The following is a 23,793-nucleotide window of genomic DNA, read 5'->3' as shown; positions in this document are numbered from 1 at the left end:
GATCAGAAGCAATGCTGTGTAGAATATCATGATGGTGGATAAGGCATTCTGTAAGTTGGTAGTTTTTGCAGAAGAATTGTTTGCAGGGAAGGCAAATCCATATCATGATATGCATTTATTCAAATTAGAAAAAATTCACTCCCCCTTCCATGATGGAACTGGTCCAACGTAATCAACCTGCCACAGGAAGCAAGCTGATCAACCTGGGGAATGGTGCCATATAGGGGATTGAGTGTGGGTTTCTGCTGCTGGCAGATTGGGCAATCAACAGTGGCTATAGCCAGGTTGGCCTGGTGAATAGAAGGCCTTGCTGAGCTCATGCATAACCTCCCTCCCTAATAACATGACCACATTGTTCATGAGCCCATTGGGCAATGACAGGAGTGGCTGTGGAAAGGGGCTGAAGTCACCCTCTGGTGAGCATTCACATGGGACACAAATATCTTCATTCTTTTTGCCCACTCAGAAAGGTCTATCCATATACCTCTTCCCTCGACCTCTTTGTCACCAATTTTCCAATCATGCTCCTTCCAAGTCCCTGATGATCCAGCAAACCGTGAGCAACAGTCCATGAGTCACTACAAATGCACCTCCCACCAGATCTCCTTCCAAGAAAAATGAACGATCAAGTGCACTGTTTGAAGTTCCACTCACTGGGACTATCTCCCTCCACTACTGTTCTTCAGGGACATTCCAGGAAGGGGCTGCAGTGCTGCAGCTCTCCACCTTTGGCTGGTACCTGTACCATGCAGAACCATCTGTAAACCAGGCCCAAGTTTTTTCTTCTTCAGTCAATTGTTTGTAAGGAACTCCCAAAGAGGCCGTAACTCTGGGTTTGGAAAGAGAAGGTAATATGGCAGGAGTGAGGGCCATGAGGAGGTATGCCATATTCCAAAAGAATTGTATGAGTTTTCTCGTTTATATAGATAGATATCAGGGCAATATATATATGTGTGTAGGGGGTGGATATTAAAGGTGTGGGATAATGGTGGCAGGAATATGAAGCTGGATCAGGCTGAATTTATTGATATGGACCAACTAAGCATAGATTCCAGATTTAATGTTGCTCCAGGGGTTAGAAAGGGCATTAACAGTTTGGGTGGTTGGCTGAAAAATGGATGAAAAGGTGGCTTACTACCTGAGGTTGAGATGCCAGAACTGCCCTGGTATAATGTAGATGAGGGGATCCAAAGTCTTAGAGAGATTGTAATATTAGAGTTGATTTACCATGAAAGACCTGCCCACACACCCCTCTCTTGGTACCAAGCCTCTATTAGTTAGGGTTCTCCAGAAAAACAGAACAAAAAGGAGATATCTCTAAATAGTATGAGATTTTATAAAAGTGATTCACATAACTATGGGGATGCATGAGTACAAATCCATAAAGCAGGCACTCCGATGAAGGTCTTTGATGAATAACCCAGGAGAGGCTGGCTGGCTGAGGTAGAGATGAAAGTTCTCTTACTACTGAAGTCATCGCTCCCTTCCCCCTTAAAAGCCTTCAACTGATTGGATTAAACATCTCTCGTTGTGGAAAACACTATCCTTTGTTGATCATAGATGTAAATAGTCATAGATGCAATCAACTGACTGATGATATAAATCTATGAACTGTCCTTGCAGTAACAGGCCAGTGCTTGCTTAACCAGACAACTGGACACCATCACCTGGTCAAGTTGACACATGACCTAACCTCACAGATATCTAAGAAGGATCTTCTGAGTGGGATACTTTAGCTGGGAGCAAATTCACTAAATTATTGATTTTTGAAAATACATAGGAAATTTTGACATCAGAAGGGTGAATTCAAAGTGACTCCTTAAGGAAATAGATAAATGTAATTAGGAATTAGTTGTTTAAAATGAAGGGAAATAGGAAAATTAGAAGGGAGATTTTAAGGCAAACATTGAAGTAGAAAACCCTGGTCCAATAAATTGTCTTAGGGTCATCTGTGTCATGTAAGAATTCATGAATGGAGAAATACCTGAATTGTTATCATGAAAACCCAGCTTGGTCAGGAGGCCCATTAATACTGACACCCATGAGGAAGCAATAGACCTACCCAGTTCTCCTGCCACGATGCCTTTGGTGCTCATTTGAACTACCTCAAAAAGATGTGGATATGTGGTCTGGGAGAATGTCTTCAAAATATATCATTCAATCTTGTCCATTTGTGTGTCTTGTTCTTAGACTCCTATTTATCAGTGCAAGAAACCTCAATCAGAGGCTCAACTGATGCAATGGGCTGCCTGTAAATACACACACACACACACACACACACACACACACAGTGCGTCCAGCTGCCTGATGGGGGACTCTGCTAATTGGAGAAGTCTGCTTGGTCCCCTGTCACCAGTTGGCAGACAGAACGGTCTGGACCAAAGCTGATTTCCAGAGTCAGACATTCATTTATCTCAGGGATAACAGGGTATGTGTAGAGAAGAGGTAGCAAAGAAAGCCAAGGGCAGTTGTAGTTGAGATGGGGAAAGTACTAATGCCCCAGCATCAAAGACATGCTGTGTGTCAGGGCCTGCCACTTTATTCCCCTTTCCAAAGTTTAATTAATCACTAATTAGAAAGAATTTTCTTTTATTATGGATGCATTTGGCCAGTGCTATAAATTTTTTTCAAAAACACATTCCTGTCGTCTCAACCAAGTTCCAAATGCTAACATGTCAATGTCAGAAACTGCAGTCACGCACAACCTGTCCCCAAATCCCAGCCCTTTGAAACACGATGGCTCATTAATAACTTAAAAAGGATGATGACACTGATACTATTTATAGGACCCTGCCAGGCAGGTCTGCCAGCGTTAAAGAAATTAACATGGAGAAATTGTCAACTGGAAAACATTAGTGTTTATCAACAGATCAATCAAACTTCAACAACTGTAAACTGTGCTTTGAGCTAAGTGAAACATACTGACAATGACAGCCAGTTGCCCACCTTGCTGGTGAGCCCCATATCCTCTTGTTGGGTCCAAACGAGGCTGTTGGTCCACTTGACACTGCAGCCATGGCCCTACTGCTGCCTTTAGGGAAGAGTCAATTTGCCTCTGTCTCACATCCGGGGGCAAACTGAAACAATTGGGCGATGATCTTAGTTGTACATTAATTAGCTATGCATGCCAGTTTGGAATGTCTCATCAGACTAAATTAAACATCAAGGTTAGAGGCTCCAGGAACCAAATTCTAGCTTTATGCATACATTATGGAAGGAGGATGCTATGATTTAAGGAGTTTTTCTTGGTTCTCTCACCCTTTTAAAGCAGTGTTTGACTTTTCATTGTTATGTATTTAGCAATGGTTCTATTTTCATTTCTGGGCTACATTGATGATGAGGACATGGCTTCGGAACCTGAACAAAGCTGGAGAGCTCTGATAGGCTGCTGGTGATGTCATCCCTGTACCTCTAACACTCAGGAAAAGCACCAGGGACTGACTGTTTTCCTGACTTTTCTTTTCTTACTCTTTCTTTCTTTCCCTTCTTTCTTTCTTTTTTTTTTCAAACATGAAATCCCACTTTCACACAAACAGTGCATCTGGAGTTTTATATCCTAGCAACGTTATCAGTAAGGGTAGCTGGTGACCGCCCCACACAAACCAGTGCTGCTTTGGCTTTCCACACGGCTTCAGCTCTCACAGAGAGGATTCCGTGCTGCATCACACTGAACATTGCTGCTCTGTAATTTCTTCTCATTATAGCAAACCCTTTCACACGCTTCCTTTCTGTAACCCAGATGCTCATCACCTGTCAAATTCGATTGCTCGACAAATCCTGACCCTAGGAGCCTAACAGTGATGGGGGCAGGAAAACCAAGAGTTAGATAACATGGTAAGGACAATGGCTTCATATTTATGATAGTCCCAGCTCATCCCAATGGATCATTCTTATTTATTTATCATAAAGCCTTATCCACTGCCACCTTTTGCTTTTACACACGGCCATTCTGGGCTCTTGCATTTTTAGCTTTGACACGTTGGTAAGACTTTCGCTACATCCCAGGTTTCTCATCTGTTAAGTGGGATAATAAATTGCATCTCATAAAAGAGCTGAGAGTATTAAATCCACTACTGTATAAAGAGCTCATAGTTCATAATAGGAGCAAACCTAAAATCCATTCCTGCCAATTAACTTCCATGCTCTGTGATGCAGGTATACAAAGATAATTAAGAAAGGCAAAGAGGAAACAAACAGGAAGAAAGGTAAGGTGAGAACTGCTGAACAATCTCAAGGCAGGCCAAGGACACGAGCTCATTTTCTACTCCTGAATTATTTCCCTCTCTTGTATCCCCACAACTGGTTTTCCCCCAGGACTAAAAACTATAGTGCTAGAATTTGAGGGGCGGTAGAGGAGAATGAAAACTGAATTTAAAAAATCCAAATTCAAAATTAATATTATATGTGCATATATATATACATATAGATAATCTGATGTGTCTGTACCTAATGCAAAAGGGTTGGGAGAGTTTGAAGCAAAATCCTTCCTACAGGATTTCTGTGCAGAAAATTCAGTAAGTCAGAGAGGCTCAAAAAAGGGAAAAAAGCAGTTGCAAATAGATGCTTGCAAAGCAATGTACTAAATTTTGTGAATCTTACAAAATATCAATCATAGACCTTGGCATAAAGAATTATAATCCAATTTTTTTTTTTTAAATGAGCAGGCACCGGGAAGCGAAGCTGGGTCTCCGACATGGCAAGCGAGAACTCTGCCGCTGCGCCGCCATTGCCCACCCTACAGTCAATTTTAATATCTAAACATAAATTGTGAAAAACAAAAATGAAAATAACAGTACAAATTCAAATAAGACTTTAAGATAACAGAAAGCGTGTCCAGAAGAATCGCGTGACTAGAGTGCGGTGGGCACCCGCTTCTTTTATAGGAATTCAAAAGACAAAGAGCCTGTCTGGAAATGAAATGACTGGAAAAGACTCACTAAGGGCTCTGGGCTGTGCCCAGGGTCACCAAGGATGGGTTTGCTGTGGTTACACCATAGAAAGAGGGGAGAGACGCTCCAGACAGAAGGGAGAGTGTGGGTGAGAGCAGCAGAGGGTAGAGCACCATAAGAAGTGGGTGGAGAGTGCAGTTTGTGGGAAGGTATGGTGGGAAATGAGGATGGGGAGCCCAGTGGGGTTCATTAAGGGGAGCAGGCTCTATCCAGAAGGTAAATTATGGATCACAAATTTCACACAGGAGAAGGCCAGGAGGCGTTGGCTCTTAATCTCACTTCTATTTGTGGATCTGAAATGCTCCATAAGCAGCACATGCATGGGTTCCTCTGATGTTTTTAATGCCATCCTCATGTCCCTTATGCCTTGGCATGGACCTTATCACCTTCCTCCTTCCAGAGAGCAAGACCTGGCCCAGATCCCACTAAAAACGTATCAATTAATCATATTTTAATATGACTTTCAATGTGTTTGGTAACCACAAATTGTATTATTCACAGATTGATATAATTTCTTCAGAATGAAGGCTGTCCTTGTATCTGTTTCTCTCAGAGTTCCAAATTGCTTTGATGTTTATATAAAAAAAAAACCTGCCATTTTAAATTTGGAAAAAGCCACTCAATTTATTAGCTATCTTACGTATGTATATAATACTGAAATAATGAACAACTCTTTTGAAAATTGACTTGATTAGAAACTTCAGTGTCATGTATAATTTCTCTGATTCTGTGCTATTTCATTTTCTTTTTCTAGGTAATTTGTGTTTGTACTCTAGTCCTGACGTACGCTCAAGTTTCCCAATAGGGCAAAATAGGAAGGCTCCATTTTATGGGGTGCCTAAAAATTACAGTACAACCTAAGAAAGGATGAAAACACTGGTAACCTGGGTGCTTCCATGCATATTACAACCAGCTAATAGAAATTTTTGCTCAAGGTCTTCTCTCCCCCATTCTGCTTTTGAAAATTTCTGATTTTTTTGGAGTTTTCACTGTTTTGACCAAGTCTACATTTTATTCTTTGTTGTTTTAAAGTTTTGCTTTTTAGATTTATCCAGCTCTTATAGTTTCTAATTATCCAATTAGATTAGTGAGCGCCTTAATTTTTTTTCTACTATTCATTAACAGGACACCAGTCCTCTAGGAGCCAGATAGTACAACTCGCCCTAAGGGCCCAATTGCTGATGTCCAAAATATGTCCCCGGCCAAATAAATTCCATTTTTAATTTATTGTTCCTGTTACATGAGAATGGTGATTTTGAATCAATAACTTCATTTCAGAATTAACTAAGTTTCATGTTTGCTCTGACACATTAAATGCCTTTGAAAAGAAAATTCAATGCCTGTTAGAGAAAAAGTATTATGATCTTGAAGACAAATACCATTTTGCAGTGACCTTTGCTCTTTCCATGTCACAAACATATTTCCAGTCCTTCACATGACATAGAGAAAAAAGCTTATAATTTAAAATACAGACAAACCACCGTAGATATTTTGTTCTGTAATTAGAGCTATGTGTATGGCTGGAAGAGAGCCATTTCTAGTTTAGGAAACTTCACCCTTTTCAAGCTCACCTTTAAAAGTAGCCATTTCTCTACTTATGAAACATGTATCCATTCCTTTCTTTTTTCTTTTTCTTTTCTCTCTCTCTCTCATATATATATATATATAGAGAGAGAGAGAAACTAATATGTCATAGGCACTGCTAGGCACTGAGTGAATTCTATGTGAATAAAACAGATGTCTCTGCTTTCCTGTGTTGTGTTGTGAGAGCAGAGTACAATTATAGAGAAGAAAAGGGAGGGAGCTAGTGATTTATGGTGTTTGGGGAGTATCTCTCACAAGAGATGGCATTTAAACCTACACCCAAAGGCTGAGAGGGAACCAGTCCTGGGGATAGAAAAAGAAATAGTATACTCAAAGACCCTGGCTTAGAAAAGTCCTCACCAAGTGTGCTAAAAGGAAACCTGAGTACTGCAGAGTGAGAAAGGGCAGAGAAGCACGAGATGGATTTGGAAAGAAAGACAAGAATTTTGTAAACCATGGTAAGTAGCTAAAATACAATTCAAAGTTAAAGGAAAATTGACTTGATTAATCTGAAAAGATTATTCTGACTGTCATATGGTGAATGGTTGGAGAAGCCAAGAATGTAAACAAGGGGACTAGTTAGGAAACTTGTAATGGTCTAGGTGAGAGGTGATGGTGATAGCTTGGAACAGAATTAGCGCAGTGGAGATGGGGAGAAATATATTTATGTGGAGACACATATGTGTACACACACTAGAACATGCAGAAGAATTAAAGCTGGGTGGTGAGAAAGAGACCAAGTGAGCAGATGGCTGAGTGGTGGTAGCATTTCTGGATAAGGTTTGAGGAAAAACAGCTTTGGAGAAAGAAACAACTTGAGAACGCCATCTGGGTCATCTTAATGCTGAAATGTGTGTGAGTCATCCAAGTGGGGACATCAGGTAGGCAGTTACATATACAAATCTGGAGCTCAGAGGAGAAGCCAGGGTTAGATTGAAACATGGGAGTTATCAACATACAGATGCCATTTAATGGCACATTATTGGGTGAGACCACCGTGGAAGGAACTGCAGAACAAAAAGGTCTTGAAACAGGACTGATAGAATTCCAACATCTAAATGTTGGGGAAGGAAGCAGCACCATAAAAAGGCTGAGCCAAGTCACCAGAGAAGTGGAAAGAAAAATTAGGAATGGGTAGTATCACAAACTCCAAGAAAAGAGAATGTTTTGAGAAAGAAAACAGTCAGTTTGGTAGAATGTTCTGTCCAGTAATAGAAGGTAAAAAAGTAGTATTGGGCACAGGTCACCACTGGCATCTGGGTGGGGCATACGGTAGCCAGCAGAGAGGTGAGGCCTGCAGGTACCTTTGGCATCATCTTGGTTTTAAGTGAAACTAAGCGATTCCTCAAGTATATATCATTCCCTCATCTGTGGCCCATTGGCTAATTTTGTGACAACAGTTCAAACTGGCTGCTGCTTTGAATTTTTCAGCCATTACTACTTGATAATTTCTTTGTTTGTCTGAATATATACTCAAACTCAGACTGAGGCCAATGCACTAAAAACTAACCAAACAAACCATTCAATGAGGAGGAACAAAACACCCTGTTCTTGAAAGGGGAAGAGAGACTTATAATTTGTTTTTCATTACTCAGCTTTTTTGTACTTTGTTGCCCAAGTTCAGCAGATAATTATTTAAGTCTCCACAAGAGTTACCTGTGGAGTCTCAGTTTGAAGCTAACCATATTAAATGTGCAAAATTTGAACTCCCAAGGAAATTTCATCCCTTTATACCATCACACTTAAAACATCCAGATGACTAGAGATTTTACCCTTGTCTCCCGAAACTCTCACCGTGTCAGTGAATCTTCCACCTCACCAAAATAAACAGGAATCCAAAAGTTGAAATATATGGGTCACGTGAGTTTGGAACATATGACACGTGAAAAGGATTAAATCCCCTCCTCACACTCATATTTATAACATATCATTCCCTAAGACGTGCCATCCAACTTCTAATAAAAATTTTGCCAACAAGCCTGCTATGAAAGCGATGCACATTGTCGGCATAAAAGCCTTCTTCTGACAAGAAAATGACTATTAATGAGAACATGTTCGTTTCTGGCATCAGACTTGAAGAGACACAGGTCATAAATCTCTTTGATCTTCTTCTTCTTTAAGCTAAGGCTAGAATCAAGCAAAGAAGCAAGTTCATTCATTTAAAAAAAAATGCTTTTGATTGAACCGATTTCATTTAGTAACAAGTAATTTATCATGTTTTTCGCCCCCCTCTCAGGTTTGGTTTATTTTCCATTACAGCCTGTCACCACAGTTAAATCTTTGCTGGGGTTCCAGCTACATGTTATTTTTTGGGTTCTTGTTCAATGGGGGTCAGGCAAAACTTCCAAGAGAAGTGTGGGCAGGGGGCTGTAGTTTGAGGGGTGAGACAAACAACAATAAAAATTAATAAATTTTAAACCAAAAAATGTCTGTCATAGCTCAGCTCGTGAGCATCCCTGACGTGCTTTAGATGTGCCAACAGTGCCCTCTCTTGCCTAGTCGCAGCTTACATTGAATCCTCCTTTTCAATACACAGCTTCACAAATCCAGCTCCTCTCTTCTTCTTCCCACGGCTCCCCCAAATCACCACTCAAAACAGAACCCAGGCTTCTTAAAGCATTCTTTTTCCAATTTATTCATTAAAAATGTATTTCTGACCGTTATTAATGTTCCTTTTGTTCCTGGCTCAGATCTTAATAGGAAACACCTTGGAGGAGCAAGCCCAACTCACCAGCACTGTTCCTTTGGAGATGTAACATAAGCAATCCTGGCAGGGGGATCGGCACCTCTCCTTCCCATAAGGAGGCCTAATTCTATTTCCAATGCCCTCTGAGTTGCCCTTGTGGATTGCCATCTTGGCTGCAAGGTGAAATTTGGAGTCCTTTATTGCTCATCGAAACTAAACCTATTCTCTGTCTGGGGCCTCTGAGCTTCCTCAGCCGGATGCAGGATAGAAGTCAGAGGTTCATTGTGCAAAGTCAGAGGAGCGCTGGCATGCCTTTAACTATCCTGAGAAGGCAAGAAATTACCAAACACAAGTGAAGTTTGAGGGAAGACTTTTTCTCCTAATCTGAAAAATTCAGACAAAATGGGAGATACTCAGGTTTAAGTCTCTGATTGACAGAGTTATCAGTTATCCCTTTTGCGCCCCACCTCTGCTTAGCATTTTGATTTTGTTCACATCAGTTAGAATCACAGGATAGAAAGAAGTGTGAAAAATGCTCATTTGGGTCAAAGATTTAAAAGTTTTTACATGCAAGATTTTGCAACACATGCTAGCTCATGCATGGGTTGCAAGCTACTCTGTAAATACTTCTGAATATTTTCAGCTGAGATGGGCCATAATGAGGCAAAGTAAAACAGTAAAGCCAACATCAGCTGATGCCTTCTAGGTTTGATTTGGGTGGGCAAGGGGATATAGGAAAGCTTCCAACCAGTCCACCCAGAAGACCTTTTGGGCGAACATATATGTTCCCATCTCTCTTGTCTCTGCTGAATAATTATTGACAACTGCGTAGAACTCAGGATAAAGGAGAAATTTGATACCTGGACTGAGCTCAGTAGGAAATAAAGTGCTGGAATCCATTAGTGGTGTCGCTGTAGGAATGAGAATAAGGTAGGCAGCATCCAGTTGGTTATCAGACAGACTGGGCTTAGATTAGGCATTACCCATCAGGCCAGCACAGGGCCTGGAACACTGTGCTTCAATTTTGCATTTAGATTAGAGTGGCTCATTGGTTTAACAGAGTGCAAGACATGGCCCTGAGGGGGTGAGAGACAGAGCTTGCCATTCACTGGGGGTAAGGGCATGGGCAAAATTTAATTCATTTTCCTCAGGAGAGAGAAGCTGATCATGGTGGGCCCCTTCAGGAACTAGAAACAGTAAGATAGTACCCGGAAGCATCACTAAATGGAAGGTGCTGGAGAAAAGACAGGAACGAAGAGGTGGGTGTCCACTTGATTACAGGACAACGTTGGGGAGTTTAAGTATTTCTCTTTCCATTTACTGTCAATGCGCTTCCTTTTTCTCTTGCTTCCACTCTCATATTTCAGTGTCCAGTAGTTCTCTGTTCTCTCTGCTTCTGATATATCCAAACCTGCTCTTGGGGTGAAAATTTCTCACATTGGTAATCTACCTGAGATATGTAGCTATTGCCATTGTCAAAATATACCAGTTTCACCTCTTGGCATTTGGAAAGGGCAAGGGAGGAGGAAAAAAGATTCTAAATACCTGCAGCATTTTCCTGTCTAATACATAGTATAGACTAATAGAGCCAAAAATGACCAACAATGGACCTTAATAGGCATCACCAGCTCTTGTTTGCTTGCCATGGGATAATTACTGAACTTGAAGTCAGAAGGCATGTATTCAAATCCTGTGATTCTGTTGCATGCCATCTGGGTGACCTTGGCCAAGTCACTTAACCTCTCTGAGTCTTATTTCCCCTTCTATAAAATGAGGATAATAATTTCTGCCTTGCCTACTTCACAAGGTTGCTGTGAAGATCAAATGAGATAGTCTATGTGAAAGTTCTTTGAAACACTACAAAACACTACACAGATGCAAGCTATTGTTGTAAAGCTGAATCCCAGTGGGTCCCTGTGGTTTTTGAGCCATACGTGGCATGCTGGGTCTAGTCTATCATTATTTCTAAATGTGGCTGGTCTACTGGCTTCTGAAGTTTCCACATGAAATACAGTCTGTGTATTTGCTCGAAGCCTCTGCTCTGTGTCCTCAGATAATGGGCCATTAAGTATTACATTCGAAACCAGCAGAACCAGCATTTCTGACCTTGTACCTGTGACCTGCAGAAGTACTATTGTACCTCAGAGATAAACGTACCTGAACTGCAAGGTGCTTAAAAGATATATTTAGTGCATAGGCATTTCATTTGTCACTGAGCAATTTTACAGTGTCTGGTATAAGCTAGAGATTTTATGATCTATAATCAAAGGCTTTTGCAGACACCTCTCCTTAATTTGGATTTGTGACAGTATTAAAAAATGGAACTTTCATCTCTGGATCCATTTCATTTACTTGGATGAAACAGCAACATATACTTTTAAGTGCAAGTCACTTAAAATTTCAGACCATCTTTCGTAACACAGGAACTCTTGACACAATCAGTTAGTCTTGACGTAAGGAAAAAGTATCCTCTTTTCTGCCCCTTTTGGTCTCCTGGAATCTTCACACCAGACTGTTTTCACTCCATAGACCCCATATGCTAAGAATCTAATTAGTGAGGGTGGAGGGTGGTATTTTTCTTGCTGTAATTGTATGCAGGTAATGCCTCCACACCAAAGGTCCTGTGACTAAAAGAGCCAAGGCATAACAGAATCTCAGAATGTTAGGACTAGTCAACAGAGGATTTCACTACAGACTGTTATTTCACTTATGTAAAAGCTTAGCCTCAAATAGATTCAGGGTTATATTAAGCGAGTGGCAAAATAAGCACTATAATCAATACCTGGGCAAAGTATCCTTCTATGGAACAATAGGCAATAGTCAGCCTTTCTATTATGTGAGTAACATATCCATATCTGTTCCTACAGATAATCTGAGCCATGGACTCTTACTGTATGGCTTATATAACTGTTTCCTGCCCAACTAGGAATGTGATGAAGTAAGGAAGAAGCATTCCTCTCCTCTTCAAAGATGTATGAAAAAGTTAAATCTACATAAGATTTCTGCCAATTAGTTACCTCCCATAAATGTGGATAGAGGGCAGGTATATATACACAGAGTAAATTCAACCCACCTCACTCACAGATCTATTCTTCCTACCATCTCATATTTTATTTCTTTTGTTGAGCTAAAATGTAAGAGCTTGTGATATAATTAATTTTGTGTCCATCCCCACCAGCTTTTTAGAACTCTACTCCATGTTTTGGAATTTAGAATAGGTTAAAAAATTTCTTTTGGCTTGGTCTCAGTCAAAAAGTTACACTTGTCTTCATCATTTCATATCCATTGGGGCTGGCCTTGCTTTCCTGCTTGTAAATCTGTGCTCTCTTGGTTCGCCATCTCTAGAGAAGGCAAAACACAACCGTCAAAATTCATCCCCACTTCAACCTGGGCACAATGTGGGAGGGTACTGCACAAGGGTGCACAAGGATACTTTGCTATAGGGGTCACCAGCCACCTTGGAGTCTGGCTGCCACAACTAATAAGGTAAAAAATGCATAAAGAGGAACTGATAGATTCAAGAAATAGCTGAGGAGTTTTTTCAGAGACCTGAACAATGTGTCTGGTTTTAAAACAGGTAGAGGTGCTACTTGGATATTATAGAGTCTGTGCCCTCTTATGGCATCAAGTCTGTCGAAAATAGGTCTTTGGTTTATGTATTGCCCCTGGGTGTTGTCTGAAAATATCCTGGATGGAGAAAGATGGCAGGCAGAGAAAGAGAAAGATGGCAGACACGCATGGAGATCTGTCTTACATCACAGTCAGCCTCCCTGCAGAGCTACCATCTACAAACCACTGTTATGTGGAGCTGCTACAGATTAGCACCTCCAGGTCTTCACATTCAACTTCCCAGGCCAAGTTTTATCCAGCATGTGTGCCTGTGCTGTGCTCTCAGTGGCACTTATGAGAAATGGTAACTGTCCCCTCCTCAACCGGGCCCGGTGTGAGCCATAGCCATTTGAGAGAACTGATACCATTTTCTCACAGAGTTTTTCCATTCCCTGTGTATCTTAAGTGTCTACCCCGTTGCCTGGATCTTGGTAATACTTGTCTTCATTGATTGGACTAATCCAAGGAGAGAACAGGCTGGCTTCATGATGCCACAGAAACCAAGCTCAGTTTTTAGGCACAATTTCATTAGCAACAGTATGAATCATCTGGTCATAAGCAAGTTTGCCCTTGGCTTGGGCACAAAATTGGGTCTTAAATCAGACTGTAACCAAGCTAATAGTATTCAGATGCCAGCATTGAGAGGATGCCTTGCCTCTACTGGAGATCAGGGAAAATGAAATGAAAATGGGATTTGGCACAGTATCCCCCACACCTGAGCAACTGATAAACATTTCAGTGGGAAACTAAATACAACAGAAGATTCAATGTGAGGTTCAAGGATAAACCTCCAAGTGACCAGATTCTTTTAGAGGTATTTGAGAAGGTGGATAGATTAGAAGATATATTCTCCTGATAATACTTAGGTCCAAGATGATTTGGGAAAAATATTAGGACAAAATAATTAAGAGAACTGTGTATCAGTAAAAATTGTACTGGTTTACCATAAATGGAAGTTCCACAATGGATCAGGCTTCAGGGCTGGGTTGATTAAGATCTGGTTTAGTTCTGCCTTCCCACTTTACTTCTATAGTGACAGCCTCACCCTATAACTGGATTCCCCAATGAGGACAAATTTGTTTCTGTAGTCCCAGTCTTCATACCTGCACACCACTCACCATGCTGAAGGAAGGGGCGATTGATCCCTTTTTCTTTGCATATTCCAATGTTGACTATCTATTTTCAAAAAGATATATACAAATTTTGTGATTTTGAAGTCTCTAAATACAGAAGAACATATTCAATAAAGTATATTTGTACTGGCTCTAGTATGGGAAGTGGCAAAGGTGTAGAGTAGTAGTAATAACAGAAGTAATAATATAATGAATATAATAATAAGAGGAAAAAGAAGGAGTAGAGGAAGGAGAAGGGGAAGTAGAGGAAGAAGTTGTCATCACAGTACTTGACCTCACATAACTTACAACCTAACTGAGGAGACAAATCTATCAGGTCTGCCACAGTGAGAAGAATACAATAAAGGACAGATTGAAAGACTAATCAATTATATGGTACAAATTGGAAGTTCAATTGAAATTTAGGAGAGAGTTCTAAAGACTATGGCAACCGTGAATCTTGAGTGTCATATTGGAGAGAGTCTCCATAATCATGATTAGATGTTCAAACCCCTTGCATACCAAAGAGCAAAAATGGGATGTTTGACTCTTGGTTTATAGTTTTCCATACCTTTTGTTCTACTAAGCCTTACTTTGTGGGAAACCCCATTTATTACTTCATGGCAAAGGCTAATAAAACCATTCCTGGGCTCAAGGGGCTGATTAAAGACTTCAGGTATTCATATTGCTTTTTATGTAAACCTTAACTGTGGGACAGAGGGGATCAAACTCATGTCTTACAGCATATTCTAATGATTCTCTTTTTATTATTAGCATTTAGAGACAGCCCAGTGGAGGGACAGCAGAGCTTCCAGGTTCAGATAGGATATGATTCTCTGGTCAGGAGCAACCATAACATGTGGCAGAAAGTGGTGGCGGGGTTCCTTATAAGAACACTACCTTGCTGAGCCAAAGTTTAGAAGTGGTCACTATTCATTTGTTCTGTAATATCCATGACCCTGTACCATTGTATCCACCATGTAGTGGACCATACTGTCTGTGCAGATTTGAAATGATGTATGTACCCTATAAAAGCCATGTTTTGATCCTAATCCCATATCTTAAAGGCAGCCACTTCTTCTAATCCCTATTCAGTACTGTATGTTTGAAACTGCAATTAGATCATCTCCCTGGAGATGTAATTTAATCAAGAGTGGTTGCTAAACTGGATTAGGTAGAGACATGTCTCCACCCATTTGGGTGGGTCTTGATTGGTTTACTGGAGTTCCGTAAAAGAGGAAACATTTTGAAGAATAAGAAATTCAGAGAGAGAAGAGCAGAACAACATAGCCATGAGAAGCAGAGTCCACCAGCCAGCGGCCTTTGGAGATAAAGAAGGAAAATGCCTCCTAGGGAGCTTCATGAAACAGGAAGCCAGGAGAAGATGCTAGCAGATGAAGCCATGTTTGCCATGTGCCCTTCCAGATGAGAGGAATACTGACCGTGTTCACCATGTGTCTTTCCAGATGAGAGATAAACTCTGTATTTGCCATGTGCCCTTCCACTTTAGAGAGAAACCCTGAACTTCTTTGGTCTTCTTGAACCAAGTAATCTTTCCCTGGATGCCTTTGATTGGACATTTCTACAGACTTGTTTTAACTGGGACATTTTCTCAGCCTTAGAACTGTAAACTAGCAACTCATTAAATTCCCCTTTTTAAAAGCCATTCCATTTCTGATATATGTATTCTGGCAGCTAGCAAACAAGAACACTGTCCATCCTCGGTCTTTATATATTTTTCAAATAGATGAAAACTTGAGTCAAGTCTCCACTTCCACTTATTAGCTAAAACTTTGGTAAAGTTATTTGACTTATTTAACCTCAGCTTCAAGATCTGTAAAATGATGTTGATAGCTCTCAGCTAAGGATCATATAGAAGACTGAATGAAAAAAATATAAAGTAAATAGCACATTAAATATTGCTTCCTTTACTCCTCTCCTCAAAAAGGAGGATATTTAATATCTTCTATTTTCAAGTGAAATGGGAAAAAGTGATAGTCTTAAATTACTGCTTAATAGACTGCATTTGCACAGAAGAATTGTCTGCCACCAGGACATCAAAACCAAGAATGTGCAATTGAGAAAACGTAGAAGAAAGTGGAAGAAGAGGTGTGTCATTTTAGGGCCAATGTTCTGTTTGCACCTTGAAAAAGCCTTCAGAAGTAGAGAAAATGGAAGAAATTGCTCAGATTCTCAGGCTACATAAAACTAGTGGCCATTCTTGAAGTTAAACTGGTAAACAGATAATTAACTCTGGATAAAGAAATATTCTTAAGAGTATTTCACAATTGCCTTCATTTGATCTCAACAAATGCAGCCCATCTCCACGTGTCTGATTTTTCCTACTCTGAGCAGAAGACTAACAACTAAGTCATTTAGATTTACCACCTTGCTGTGGCACTTCCTTGCACTGTGACCTTGGACAAGGGTGGGGGACAAGAAAATTTTTAAAAACTAGCATTTACCATGATGTATTTCACTTGCTCTCCTCACAGTATACTATGGGAAGCATTCTCCCCAATATGTGAAGGAGGTTCCTAGGACTTACAGAAGTGAGGTACACTCCAAAGGTCACGCAGCCAATTAGAAGAGTAAATGAGGTTTGACTCCAAGTCTACTTGGGATACGTCTTCCCCATTATTATTATTATTATTTTTTGGATACAATATGGAGGGTCACATTTCATTCTTTTTCCATGTGAGTATCCCGTTATTGCAGCACCATTTGTAGAATTTTTGTTGTGGTTTGTTTATTTGTTTTTTGTTGGTTTCTTTTGTTTGTTTTTGGGAAGTGCATGGGCTGGGAATTGAACCCAGGTCTTCTGCATGGTGGGTGAGAATTCTACCACTGAATTACACTCGTACCCTCGTCCTTCCCATTATTTTTTGCTATATCATGTGGCTTCTTAAATTTGGCTCTTCTGGCTCTCCTCTTCTAATCTATAGAAGAATGTGATAGGATTGGATGAGTTTTAAGGCCCCTTCTAATCCCAATATATTATAATTCAGTAGTCTCTGAATCAAGAAAGTGTATTTTTCATTTGAAAATCTATACTTTAAAGCTCTTGCTGGTCTAATGTAAATACCAAGCCTCTTTGTGTTAGTTAAACGTAGTCATTAAACCAATAAGGAGAAAAAGCCAAAAATAATTTGAAAATAAGAATGCGTCTGAGACATTTATTTATCCATTCACCTACTGACAAATGTTTGTGGAGCTCCTACTGTTCGTCAAGCAATACTCAGGTAGCAGGAAGAGAATTCTTGTAGAAGTATGGTTGGTGGACAAATGGCAACATGCAGGAGCTTATTAGAAATTCAGAACCCCATACCAGACATCTCAAATCAGATTCTGCATTTTTAATACATTCTCCTTTGGATTAACATGAATATTAAAGTTTGATATGTATTGTATAAGAAAACACGACAAGACCACTGACATTTAGAAAATTATATATAGCTGAGAAAGAAAAAGTCAAGAAAAAAATCATAGAATTTTATTTCGTTTATATAGAAAAAATATCCATTTACATACATATTAATAATGATTAAAACATGAGTATATTCTAAGTGAACACGTTCTCAACACTGGATTATTCATTTTGGGTAAAATTGAGCAGTTCCCTCTCATCACGAACAACCAAGATTCCTCCATGAACTCCAATTTATCTTTCAATTATTTAACTAATTTTTACTTACAAAATATTTAAACATTGGAAAAATGGCCCCAGGTTGTTTGTATAGCATGTTCTTAGAAACCAGCCATTACTTAACTAGAAACATTTGGTGAAAAATATCAAAGGAGCTAGCAAAAGTGCCAGGTACTCTGACGCCTATGGACGGTTATCTACCATTTATTTGGAATACACTTTACTTTGGCTTATTTGTGATAAGATAAATCAGTCTCTTCAGGCTTTCACAGTGAGGGTCTGGATAGTTACATATTCTGGAATACAGCTGGTTAAATAAAATATTCATTTTATCTTTCAAAACACAGACTGGAAATATACCCAATGCCCACTGGGAAGTATCAAAGAAGATAAATTATTGGGAAAAACAGATTTTGCCTTCTTCTTTTCTCTGGTCTCTATACTTTCCAAATCTAGACTTTCTCTTCCTTTTTCCTTCCCTTTGGGAGCATTTTAAGAAGATAAATACAGATTTATCATTTTTAGCCCAAATGAATGTTTTCAAAATAAGTTGTGGTGCTGTCTGGCAGCAGTAGGCACCCCAGTGTTCACTAGTAAAATTCTGCCAAACCTTCAGTCCTCCTGGGCACTTTTGCACTCTAATTGCCAAAAAGGAATGAAAAAAGCCTCACATCAATTATGTGGCACCCAAGGGATAGAAAAGCAAAGAATATGCATACAAACGGTAACATTTTTCAAAGAAGAAGCATAATTTCCTGGATCAATGATAGGTGAATGGATTATTCTTGGAGTTCTTTTCTGCAAACTTTAGGCATTAATACAATCACTTCCTGAGATAGAAACTTTTACACTTGGAACCTCACATGGTACAAATGGTGATACCCAGATACCACCCTCAGATAAAACCCAGGAAGTCAGGAAGGACATCTCATAAGTCATGGCGGTGCCTGCACAGCTCCACTGCACAGCTCCAGGAGGTGCCATCCTCATGGAATCTGATGTAGATGGCACTTCCAGGGTTGTGCAACATGACCGCCCAGCATCTAACATTCTCAGCAACAGTGCAGTCCTCCATCAGAAATCCATAGGTACCCCAGCCCCCCATCCACCTCTTCCCATCCTCTAATCCCCGCCACAAGTACCTCTAAGCTGATAGAATGATCCCAAATTACATAGTATAAATCTATACTTATTTCTTCTTTGAGTCAAAGATACATTAAGGAGCCCAGCTAACGGCCAAATTCCTATGAATAATTTTTCAGGTCTAACCATAGGCAATTGCACAGGTTTCACCTGGAAATCCTCACAGGGCAAAGCAGCTCTCCCCATACCAGAGTTGGAGCACAGCCAATGCTTTCAGTCTCTGAAGGGAGCAGTCAAGGACTCAGGCTTCCCCGTCTGGTCTTGCTATTGCATTTATCTGCATTCCTAGCTAAAGCCTTCCACAAGTACCTGTGCTGAGACCTCCTTTTCAAGGAGGTAGGAGGATGCCATGAAGACACTTTCCTTCACTCTAACTCAGTACTCATTTTCAATCTCAGATCGCCACTTTTCTCTTCTCAGGCCCCAGGTCCATAAAATTCCAGGAGCTTTTTACTCCGAGCTTTATCAACAGTGAGGTATTTTTCCAAATCTGTGCTGATCCATCCAACCCTCATCCAGTGCCATTCCATGGGGGAGATCAGAACAGAGGAAACGGCTGCTTTTCTCTGGGTTAGTCTCTTCCATCTACCATCCTTGTAAGTGATTAAGAGCTTGTTTGTTTCTTTCCTTTTGTATTGTCACCTTAATTAGCTACCTTTCAACACCTGGTACCTCAGCTCAGCTCTCTCAGCTCAGTCCAGGTCTTGAAACAGCTGAAAACCTACTTCCAACTCCAGCTGTATCCCTTCCAGGATATCCAAAAAAAAAAAACAAAAAAAAAAAGCACACTTACAGATTGTGTTTGCATGTTTTTGAAGTACAGTAAAATAGCAGACGAGTGAATACAAAATAAGAAGGGCCTTTAGTAAAGAATGTAAGCATCCTGAGCTTTCTGCAAATCTCAGACTGATGGCATCGCGTGGGAAAGAAGACTGTCTTGAAAGTTGACTCTGTACTAAGAATTTATAAGGAAAGAGAGGTTTACTGAAGGAAAACTTAAGAGTATTTCTCAATCATTAAAGAATTTAAAATCTAGTTAGAATTTCAAAAGTGTCCAGTTAAATTAAGATACAAATCTGTACAACTTCTCCAATAGATAATAAAGTGGATGGGGGAGATAGCAATTCAGGGTGAAGGTGCAAAGCCAACCAGGGCTGATTGGTCTGGAAGTTTCCCCCAAGAGGTGAAATTTGAACTGGCCTTCCATAGATGTGTAGAATTTTCTGCAAACCATGCTAATCTATACATATCCGTTTATAAAAATGGACCATCTTACATAAGGAATATTCTTTAAAAAGAGGGACCTAGAGATCTGAGATTTGATGTCACTATAATGTTTACCAACATAAGTAAAATATTTGCGTTACAAATCTAAGACATAGGAAGACACCATTTCCTTAAAGTAAAGCAACTCTCTGAAATCACACCTCTTCATAGTTCTCTGTAGGCAGATTATACTTTTACCACCTTTCCTTGGTTTGATTTGGGACCCATGGTAGAAAGTTTGGTTGAAATTGATGCTGAATAAAACAGCCCCTTTAGGTGGCTTTAAAGCATGAGTAATATAAGAAACCTCAGAAAGATAGGAGTGTTTCTGATCAGGATCCTTCTTAAAATCAGCCACAAGTATAGTGATCAATTATCAGTCTGAAATGTAGAGTTGATATGAAATAAATGCATTTCATTCAGATCCATCTATCTTCTCTAAACCTATTCTAAATCTCCCCTTGATCCTGATCTCTAAACAATGATCATATTTAAACAAATATGAAAACTAAAAATGTTTATTTGTGAGTATGTGCTTCTTAAAAATAGCAGCTTTGAAGGCTCTGTCTTGACCAGGAAATAAAAATAGTATCTAAACACCCTGAATTCTGGTAAAAATAAAATAAGCCAGTGGTGTGCGTGTGTGTGTCTTTTTTAAAGCCTTGTCTCTCTAACAATAGAGCTTCTGTAATGATTTAATGATGGGTGCTGATGGTTAGGGGCTGCCTTTCTCCCTTAACAGTATGAATAAAGTAACAGGGCATCTGTGATATGCGGATGTATAAATCTCAAAACAACAAGGGTCGTTTGGGATTCCCATTGCTCAGAAAGCACCATTTATATTTCCCATATGTTTTATTTATTGGGGTGTTTCATTGCACTTTTTACTCTTTCCTTTACTTCAGAGGGCATTGACCCAACTGTTTCTTAAGGGCATAAAGAATGAGAACAGAGATTTTCAAAATAATAACAATTCAACATTACGCCCTTCACTTCTCATTCTTCCGTGAAAATTTAATGACATTTGAAACTTGATTCTGTCATTCCTGTCCAGGAAGGTGCTAGTAACTTAACCTTTTATTTTCCCACCCAGTACAAATGATTTCTTTGCTAAGGGAGGATTAGACAGGAATCTGTCTTATTTGCTAAAGAAGCAAAATAAGTTTGTTTGATTTCAGAATGTTCTGGGAGAATCTAACTCTAAACTATCCTCTTCTTTGGCCAGGGGAAGGCAAAAATGTAGATTCAGGGTCTTGTGATGCTTTTCTCTATTTCTACGCACTGCAAACTTTAGAACGGAATGAAATTCACCAGATGTATTTTTACCTTCATCCTTTACTTTCTTAGGATTTTAATTTTAATTATTTGGTCATTACCTGTTTTCTAGAATTCCTGGAAGGACATCCCCATGTGGCTGGTTTCCTCATAGACTAGAACTTAAAGGAATAAGCTTTTTACTGGGAGGTGACCTTGAACTGAGTACTGCTTTTCTGTCACTGGGTGCTGCAGTCTTACTAGTGGCAGGGTCTCCGTCAAGTCTTTTAGCCCTCTGAGCCTCCATTTCTTCACATGTGAAATGGGGATAGCAATAACTCCTTTGTACAGTTACTGGGAGGATGATATTAAAGTCAACAGCCAGATGGATATAAAGCATCTAACTGTGCCTGACATTTAGTAGACCCTCAAAAAACTTTAGCTTCTTTCCATTCTTCAGACCTCATTGCATTTCCACAATAATACAGGGCATGAGAATCCACATAAATTTGGGAACTAATGGAAAATATTAAAAATATCTCTCACATGTGACTAATGATACCTCTCGAACCAAAGCTGAACTCTGAAATCCTTTTGGAGTTCTCTCCATCCTTGTCCATTAATATGGGAGCTCATATCAGAACATCTGTCAAAGATTGCAGTGGGATACATTTGGCAGTCACTTTCCCCTTCATTCATTTAATGTCACCAATTTAGAGGCAACCATAACCAAAGAAGCAATGGTGTAAATGAAGATATGGAGCCAAGTAAAGTTTAAAGTGAAAAAAAGTTAAATCTGTTTCCAAAATTGTGACATGTCTGTGGGATAGGATCTCAGCAAACACTCATGAAATACTCTGGCACCAAATTTGTGGATGGGTGTACCTATCATGGGTCCCTGAAACAACATTCTACTTTTAGAAGTGAGAGGACCATGCAGTGCCATGGAATTAATGGTCACTAGGTCATCAGGCATGGCTTCCAAGGAGGGTTTTGGCAAATACAAAAGTGCAAATGGATTTCTCTGTCCGTGGTGGATTCGATCAATCTTGAAAGACTTTAGTCGGTCTGCCTTTTGGTTGGGAAAGGATTTTTCAGAGCAGCCATCATCTCTGGTCCCTAAAACAACTTCTTCTCTGTTCTGTGAGTGTGTTGGCTATTTCACAACATAACGGAGGCAATAAGCGCAATGCTCTGGAAAACCTTTCCACCCCAGATATCTGGGTACATTTCCAGACTGGCAAGAGGGACAAGCAGTCACAGTAGATTCGTCTCACATCCGTGATATGTCATGGCATGGACTGTAGAAGCAAATGGAGGAGAAGATGCCTTGTTCCCATGTCACAGAGCTGCCCGTGTACCACCTAACATCGGCAACCTGGGACCCTTCCCTGGGCTGTTGGGGAGGCATCCTCGGCCCTTCCCATGCTTTGTATTTCCATCCAAACTGTATCCCTCAGCACTAATTCAGAGGGTAAAATAACACCGCTTCTTCCCTGAATATTGAAAGAGCAGAAAGAATGTGGCACCAAGAAGAAATAATAAATGTGTTTTGAAATGACAGGTTCAAGGAGCTGAGCCTGCACGGCAGAGTTGAACGCAGACAGCTCCAGATGGCACAGGCTGCTGAGGCGATGTCCGCAAAGAACGCAGGCCAGCTCCGGACCAGAGGAAGAGCCCCAGAGACAAGCGCTGTGATGCGTCTTTTGAAACAGTTGGGAGAGAAGAAGAAATAAGGAAGGGACTGAGCCAGTTCCAGCATCCTTGTCATGGGATGAGGTGGCTTAATTTCTATAGCTGAAATCTGTTTCCTTTCAAGGCATTTCTTTTTACTCTACTTTGCTTTAGACCCTGCTTCGTAAGTCCTGTTTCATTGGGTACCAAAACCGCATAAATAAAACCACTTTGGAAACCCTGTCCTCAGTCATTTTGGGGACAGGCATGATAGGAGGGTTGATATAAATCAGCCTTTCCTATATGTTTAACTGTCTGACATAAACACACATCTAAATGTCACCAGCAGCAAAGCCAAGAATACATTCACAAGCAAGAGCACATTTAAACACATTAGCACAAGTGTGTGTGTGCATACATACATGCGGGCACACACGCACACTCAGAGACGAAACAGACTTGCCAATTTGCAAATGGGACATCACAATCCATTAGGACAAAGGTGGGCCTAAGGTTTAAAGAGTAAATAATTAGTTTCTGTCTTGTGTCGTGTTTTAATTAAAGATAGGAATGCAATCTACAATAAATCTGGAAATTATTAGAAACCTTCTTTTCCAGAGGCAAAAAGGATCAATGCTTTTTTGTCCCTGTGGAATAAAACCTCTCAAGTTACTTTGTCCCTGTATGTCCTAGCAAACTCAGAGTTGAAAATAAACGTTAAAGTATTGAGAAAGAAATAATATTTTGAGAGTAAAGGAGGACATTTTGAAATTAGCTGAAGTGTTTGCTTCAATCGCATGATCAGAAGTCCTCTGCTCTAGAGATAAGACAAAGGAAGAGGCAATAATTCAGGAGGAGCCTTTCTGTTTT

Source organism: Tamandua tetradactyla, chromosome 18 (assembly GCF_023851605.1).
Source record: "Tamandua tetradactyla isolate mTamTet1 chromosome 18, mTamTet1.pri, whole genome shotgun sequence".
Classification (NCBI taxonomy): domain Eukaryota; kingdom Metazoa; phylum Chordata; class Mammalia; order Pilosa; family Myrmecophagidae; genus Tamandua; species Tamandua tetradactyla.
Note: the sequence above shows the minus strand (reverse complement) of the source record.